This window comes from Apium graveolens, unplaced genomic scaffold (assembly GCF_009905375.1).
Source record: "Apium graveolens cultivar Ventura unplaced genomic scaffold, ASM990537v1 ctg155, whole genome shotgun sequence".
In the NCBI taxonomy this organism is placed as follows: domain Eukaryota; kingdom Viridiplantae; phylum Streptophyta; class Magnoliopsida; order Apiales; family Apiaceae; genus Apium; species Apium graveolens.
In genome coordinates, this window is record NW_027417296.1 from 53,930 (window position 1) to 62,162 (window position 8,233).

At 35.4% G+C, this 8,233-nt stretch overlaps 1 long non-coding RNA gene across 1 annotated transcript; it reads left to right on the forward strand.

Annotated features, from left to right (window-relative positions):
* The first annotated feature begins 4,907 nt into the window (after positions 1-4,907).
* On the forward strand, positions 4,908-6,035 carry LOC141699951 (uncharacterized). The gene is made up of 3 exons (XR_012566168.1): positions 4,908-5,072; positions 5,163-5,220; positions 5,996-6,035. It is a non-coding gene; the product is annotated as an uncharacterized LOC141699951 (long non-coding RNA).
* Positions 6,036-8,233: the final 2,198 nt, after the last annotated feature.

Below are 8,233 nucleotides of genomic sequence, written 5' to 3' on the forward strand. Positions count from 1 at the left end.
GCCATCAAGATAGAAGGAACTATAACATAATGAAATGAAAAACAAGGATTTTAACGTATAAGATAACCCTGATTATGGGAGAAGGATGAAACATTTCATACTGAGAAAACAGAAGTCGAGCAAGATAAGGAATCCTGAGACGGTACTCCTATACAGAAATTCATGGACCTGTCTAAACAGAACTTATACTCTTATTCCCAACCACCACCTTGAGGAAACAATGCGGTAGGAAATCCTTTCATGACCTTTAAGTCGCTAAGCTCTCAGAGTTCCAAGGAATAGGTTGACCCAATCGAGGGAAGAGCTTGGATAAAGGAAATATAGGAATCATTTGAGATTTTAAATGATTGACGAAGCGCAAAAGACTGTTTTTGTTACTTACCTTCCTAAGAGGGAGGCCACCCGTTGGTAAAAGGCTAAGAAAGGCATGGAGACAGAGGTTATAATAAACTGATTAAAGTTCAGATAATTATTTTCAGGAAAGTAATTCCCAAGGTTATGGAGATAGTGTAAAAGCTTTAGAGCCGAAATAAAGGCGGACGAGTATGATAAATTATGAATCTAAGATTGTAAAAGTTGTCAAGATTCGTTCTGACGACAAGAATCCCAGAACAACGTGATCTTTGAAGTCAATGATTAGTGGGTTCATGAAATGATTGTAAGAGAGAGGTAAATAAAAAGAAACTGAAGTGGAAAGGAATATAAAGGCAATAAAGTTTGAGGAATGATAAGGGAGTTGGGTATGAGGAAACCCTAAAGACTCGTAGCAATAGAAATAGAAAAGTATGTAATCGTCAGGATGAGGGTGATTCACCATGAGTTAAAGTTGATGATTGAAGGAATAAGAGATACATATATTTTATCCCCTTTAAGTTGGGAGGATTCGAGGAAACCTTGAGATAGTTTGAAGGATAAATAATGAGACGCGGGTAGACGGAAGAGACAAGAAAGTAAGAAATTAGGAAATTGGATGAAGGAAGTAAGCTTCAAAAATGGAAAGTGTATGTAACACCTGTGACTTGATACCCGAAAGGGAGACACCAAGTACAAAATATATCCCAACATTGAGATGACTGTTGAGACAAACAACAAAAGTAAATAAGGATTTATTAAGAAGAAGTTCACGTTAAACACGACCAATATCTTCCAGAACATCCATGTGATCTACAAAATTAGGAAAGAAAAGTGGATAACCATTTTTTTATCTTTTGGAGGCCATATGGATTGACCTCAACTTGAATAAGGATGCTATTGTGAAATTTGGTATAGACTATCAAGGTGGAAATGATTGAATAAGATACCCTTATCAGGGATATATGACTTTATTTATCCATGGAAGGATGCATGTACCTTTTTAAAGGTGGAATTAAGGATGGAACCTCGATAACTTGAGATGAATCCTAGGGGAATGCATAAAGGTTGGCATTTCGCCCTTAATAGGGACAACATGAGTTTTGACAGTATGAATTAGAAAGGATCAAGGTAACAACAACCTTTAAAGATCAGTGGAGAAAGTTTTCAGAACTATATAGACAATGGTTCTAGTATAGTAAATGGTATCTTGATATGCCATGTACTTAGGGAGTAAATGATGAAGGATTTAAGGATAACCTTAGAGGTTTTATAAGGAGGAAGGTAATATTTGAAGTTCTGAAGAATAGAAATTTTGATAAAGAAAATATGACGTAATTATAATAATGCCAGGTGGGCACGTATGAACCAAAAGAAAATATAGATCGACCCAATGAGGGTCGAGATTGGTGACAACGAGAAGTACCAAAGATAAGAGACGTCCAAAGTATGATCGAGAGTCAGTCGTGACAATGTTCACATTCAAAGACCGAGGAAATAAATTATGGGAAAATTATGATATATTTTTCTTCTTACCAAAGCTTAAGGAAGAGAATTTTCACACAAGCAGTATTTTGAAATGAGGTAGAAAATTTAGTTGAAGGTGGTTAAAATGACATTGATTATAAAGAACTATTACTATTAGGAAAGGCCAATGAGGTGGCCGACACTTTGAGTGTAAGAGAGGAATTATAGGCGCTCGTGCCAGAGGAATACAGTGATGATGGTTGAAGCCGTAAAGGTTGTATTATGGTTTGGAAGATTGACATTCCTTCTGATGACTGTGCAATACCCAACCGTAATAGTAGTTTGGTAAAGGTTTAATTCGTGTAATCGCCATGAGCGGGCTATCTATCTTAGAAGGTACTATCTTGAGAATAAGCCAGGACCATATTTCAAAAGGACTAAACAAACCTTTGAGTTAAGTCTTCTATTGAAGGCATATGATTAAGAATGGTATTAACCTGTTATCGTTGTTTTCATTGAAACTCTTCTGCAATTTTATCTGCTTCATGTCATATGTACGTCAAGTTCAGGAGTGTTCTTCATGAATCATGAACGGTGATCATGTTACCTCCTTAGAAGAATTCGATATGATATGTATGGACTCCATATGGTTAGCTATTAAGACTTCATGGAAACGAATGACTACAGTAGGTCAACGGTGGACCATAGTAATGCAGGAATGATTCTACGAGTAATGAGCCGATTACTTACAACCGTGAGAGTTGTATTGGAATAGATGTTGAGATTGAGTACCACTAATCGGGTCGTGGTGGTGTATAAGTTATCATTGATAGACTAATTAAGTAGATTATCTACCTATTGAATACATATTCCTTCTTATCAATAGAGAGTCGTATTACTATACGAGGAAGGTTGCGGTGCAAGCATAGAATTCTAGTAACGATGATGTCTAGAATGAAATCCCAGATTCGATTTTTGTTTTCAATGGAGTTTCAATGGTGAGTGTTTATGAGCTCGAGCAAGAGCATGGGTCCATAGAATGATGGACAGAATAGCATAAATATTTAGGCATGTGAAATGCGATGCTATAATACTTGATGTTGATATATATACATATATGTTTTGTTCTCCTATGACAAACCTCTATAGGTCAGAGGTAGATTCCAAGCCAGATATTTTGTGGCAGTATATTTTTACATATATACAATTCTCTTAAATTCTTTCTTTTCTCTTCTTTTCATTTTCGTGTAAACTGAGAAGAATAACCCTTTCAGAAGGGGAGGTATTGCCGAATGACTATCTATCTGTGTGATAGAAGCCTAGTAGGATACCACATGTTGTTTAAATGCTTGTCAAGTACTAAAGGCTGGCCACCTTCTGTACTAACTATATAATAGAATGAGTGTTCATGATCATAGTGATCTCTGAATAAATTCTTTTACTTCTACACGAAGGACCAAGCTTTCGAAGATGGAGGCAGCTAGAAATGAAGTGGTACCAAGTATGGTGGTATTCCGATTCTAATGCGTTCGTGATACTAAGGTTGACGTGGTTATTAAAAGGTTATAGAACGCTAACAAGCAAAAGTGTAACCAGTATAGTATTATATACGGAAGATAGTAATGACTACGAACAAGAAAAGAAGGAGTATTGAGAAGCAAAAGCTATAGTGCTAGAAGCTATTATGAGAGTCTGTGTAATAGACTTGAAAGAATTTGGAATGATCATTTATCGCGGATTGAGTTTTCTTACGACAATAGATCATATGTCATTATCGAGATGTCGCCTTATGAGATCCTTGAGGGAAGACAATGTCGATCTCCCTTATGTTAGGATGAAGTTTTAGAGCGCAAGATGCTCGGACCCGCAGTAGTCCAAAGGACCAAGGATATAATAGATATAATCAGAGGACGGTCGGTAGTAGCCCAAGATGGACATAAGAAGTATGCTGATTTGACTCGAAAGGACAAAGAGTATTATGAAATAGGGGACCTAGTGATGTTAAAGGTATCCCTTGGAAATGATTGATGAGGTTCGGAAAGAAAGGAAAGCTAAGTCTACAATTTGTTGGACCCTTGGATATATTAAGACATATTGGGAAGTTAGCATATGAGCTAGCCTTACCCCCGAACATGTAGCAAGTTCATAACGTGTTCCACGTATCAATGTTAAGGAAGTGTAATTTGGATGCCAGACAAATAGGGGCATATGAGCGCATAGACATGCAACCATACGTAACCTATATGGAGCAACCAGGAAGGGTTATAGATTGAAAAGGAACAAGTGCTTAGGAGAAGGGTTATCAAACTAGTCAGAGTTGGTGGTAGAATCACAATGTGGGAAAATTGACTTGAGAGTTAGAAAGTGCAATGCTAAGAAAGTATCCCTATTCATTTTCTATCTGATTCCGGGACGGAATCCTTTTAAGGAGGGGAGACTGTAATAACCCCAATTTTTGGAATCTTTGAAACACTGATGAATAGTGATTTTACTGATTATGCTGATTAAGAAAACTTTTCATGCCACACTATGTAGGAGTTCTTTTATTGATATTCTGAGATCTTATTAGTACTCCATATGGTATATAAGTGTATGTAAAGATCGTCAGAATCCAAATTCGAACACTTTAATTTTTCCCGAAAATCCACCAGATACCGAAAGAATTGAGTATAAGGTAACATGATTAAAAGGATTTAAATTCAAGGATTATAAGAGAGGACCATAAAAGGAATATGAAATATTGAGAAAGGTTTAGGGGAACCCAAGTAATGAGATCCCGGATATGATCCCTCAAACGATCAACGAGAATGAATAATAAACGAGTCGTAAAATAATTAAACGACTAAGTAATGCAAGAGGCAAGGAGGAGGGTCAATTAGTGCAAGATTAATGCACTTAGTTAACATCTTAATATAAGGATTAAGCTTAAAAAGATGCTTCCACCATAAGGATGAGACAAATGGCAAGGATTATGTAAGCTTGATGACATCACCATGCTTATGTCACTTTCCACTAATTCAAACAAAACAACTAGTCAAGTAAATATCTTAAAATCATTTCATTTCCACCACAAGTTCAAGTCAACACAAGCTCTCATCTTCCTCCCCCATTTCCATTGCTCTCGGCCAAAACAGAACCAGCACATTAAAACTGCTGTATCTCCTTCATTTCTCACTCAAATATTGTGTTCTATAGCTCGTTGAAAAGGTATTGACATGGCCTACAACTCTCGTTCACAAGTCTCATCCAAATAAGTATGTTAAGACCCTAATTTTTACAGTTCTTTCAATCGGACTTTTAGAAACTTCAAAGCCTAACTTTGTGTTCTTGATTTCTTTGGAAAGATCAAGCTTGTAGGAGGCTCCCTAAGGCTTCCTAGTAACTTAACACATCCCAAGGAAGGTATAAACTTCAAACCCTATCCTTTACTTTGATTATTAGTTATTTTGATGGTTGGTTTTCTAAATGAGAAGCATGACCTTTGATTATTAGTAGTTTGATTTGGATTTGGAGTGATTTGGTGAATGAATCTTGTTATAGTTAATAAAACTTGATTGTGGTTGGTTGAGATGAAGAATCTGAAAAATAAGGACTGGTATAGTATTATTTAGTTGAGGTTTTGATGTGTTAATGATTGTGGGTTGTTTGGTGAGGTTTTGGTGTAGTGAGAAACTTGGAAAACTCGTAAATATAGCCGTCGTAATGCCCATTTGTATTCAACTGCTTGTTCTTAGTGTTCAAGACAGAAAACTCAATAAACAATCTGTAGCATTGCCATTTTTAGCTAGAGCATGTCGTAAGCTTCGTTTTTATATGTGGATCACTTGAATCCGATGTACGGTTTAGGAGAAACGACCGTTTAAGTAACGGCGTTTCGTGAACGAACCATTACCCCTCGCCTTACTTTGAAACCTTGGTTAAGGCCCTTAAATGACTAATTGGAGTATGAAACAATTATGTAAAGTGGAGTAGGCAGTTGGTAGGGTATTCGCGAAAGCGTCGCCTTAAAATTCGTAACGGTTAATTTATTAAAAATGGTGGAGCCGAGGGTACTCGAATGACTTATGTGATTTGTTAAGCGTAGAAATGACCATAAGCAAACGTTAGGGTTCAATTGGTTAAAGTCTAGTTTCTTAAGCGACCGTGGTTTAATTTCGGCTTATGTTGTTATTCATAGGTTACCGGACCCACTCTAAGCTTAAGTCTACCCCGGAGCACTCAGGCAAGTTTTCTACCCGTTATACTGTTGTTGTGATGTAAATATATGTATATGCATTATTTTGTGATAAGTGCATGATTGTTATTAGCAAATTTTGCGATATATTGTAGCATGCTGATATGGTATATATGCATGTATGTTTTGTAATCTTGATATCTAATTGTTGATTCAAATGCTTATAAGTTGCATAATACCTATGCTAGAGATAAACAGTAGTTGCGTATACCCTTAGTATAGGGGACCCAAAGGTGAACATTTTCTAAACCGGGAGTCGATGTTCCCGAGTATAATATATATATTTATATTTATATATATATATATTGATATAGTTTTCAAAACTATTAATCGAATAAGGTTTATTCGATAACCTTATTTTATTTAATGAATATTATTTTTGAATATTCATTCGAGGACTTATGACTCCGCTTATTTTATTAAATAATATTATTTATTTTATTAAAGAATAATGTTTCGATAATCAAACTTATTTTCGATTATTCAAATAAAGATCGTACTTTCGTATAAGTATATCTTTGGTTATTTATTATTCATTTCAAGTATGAGTTTTAAAACTTCTACTTCAAATATTTTTATAGAGATTATCCTTTATGGGAATATTATTTAAATAATAATATTTAGATATTTTCTAATATATCGGGACTGATTTATTTCATTAAATCAGCATTACTCCTAACATTCTTAAAAATGTTTTTGAGTCTTCAAAATGATTTTTAAAAGTTAGAGCGGATCCCAATACTCGTTTTTAAATTTAAGATCTTCCTTTTTGAAGGGGACTTGAATATCGCTCAAAAATCTAAGGGATCCGGCTCTGTGGTGTATTTTATATTCGCAACGAGGTTGTTATTTTGATAAATGAATTGATTACTTACCCAACGTTCGGGAAGTAAGTCCATCTATTTGAGTGGGCATAAGCAACATGGGCTCAGTGGGCGTCCATGAAAGTGTAAGTGGCTCAGTGGGAGTCCATCAATGCGTAAGTGGCTGAGTGACAGTCCAGCATAGGTCCTAATGCGGCCAGGGTGATGACTAGTGGGGAATTCGTCCATCTGCTAGTAGAAAAGGTTACTTATTGGTATCTTTGCCTGATCAGCAAAATATCAGGTTTATGCCAAGGTTTTCTCCTTTCCAAATTCATTGGATATTACAACTCTGTTTATAATTTTAATAACAGAGGTTTTCAAGGAGTGTATGAAATGTATATATATATATAGGTGTATATATATATCGGGATTTAATGAAGTATCTCGTAACTTCATTTCTTTCAAATGATATTTCAAAGATTGAATCTATTCAAGTCTTATCTTGTAGTCTCATCAGTGTGATAAACTTTTGAAACTAATTATAACTTGAATGGTGGTAGTTCAAGTAGTATTCGGAAAATATATAAGTATATTGGAGTATCTTATAACTTCATCTTTTAAACTTATATGTAGTAAATGATTATCTTATGCATGTCAAAGATTTTCAGAAAAACGTTGAGACAAGGTTAGATATATAAGATCACCTTACAACGATATTTTTATACAATTATAAACTGGAACTCTGTTTATATTATACATGGCAGAGGATTTCAAAGATTTTGAAAAGTATATAAGTATATATACTGAATATTTTGCGACTTCGTCGCATTAAGAGATCAAACTTGGTTCATTTCTTCTTGACCAAGACTTTCATGAGTACTATGAGAATGCTCATATATTGTGAATTATTATACATATTATTTCGGTGGGCTTGTTGCTCACCCTTGCTTTCTTCTTTCATTACACAATAACAGATAGACAAGATGAACAGGATCAAGCTCCCAATTCGTGAGCGGATAGGAAACGTTCCGCAGTTTCCTGTAGGCGTTGATACCGCCGTAGCTGAGGTAGGAACTACCAATAGGCTAGGTTTTTAACTATTGATGTACCAGACTTATGTATATTATGAATTGTAATAATGGAAAAGAATATGTAAATTTATTCAGAAACCCTTTCGAGGTGTAATGACTTATAATTGTAGAATAAAATGACTTGTGTTATTTTTGGTATTCATCTCTGAGACTATAACTTGTGGTGTGTGTGTGTGTGTATATTGTGGGGTCACAGTACGCAGTAGTTGGTTGATTGTTAAGATTAAGTATTATTAAGGGAAATGGAACTCGTGACAACCCGGATCCCTGACCCCGGATTTGGG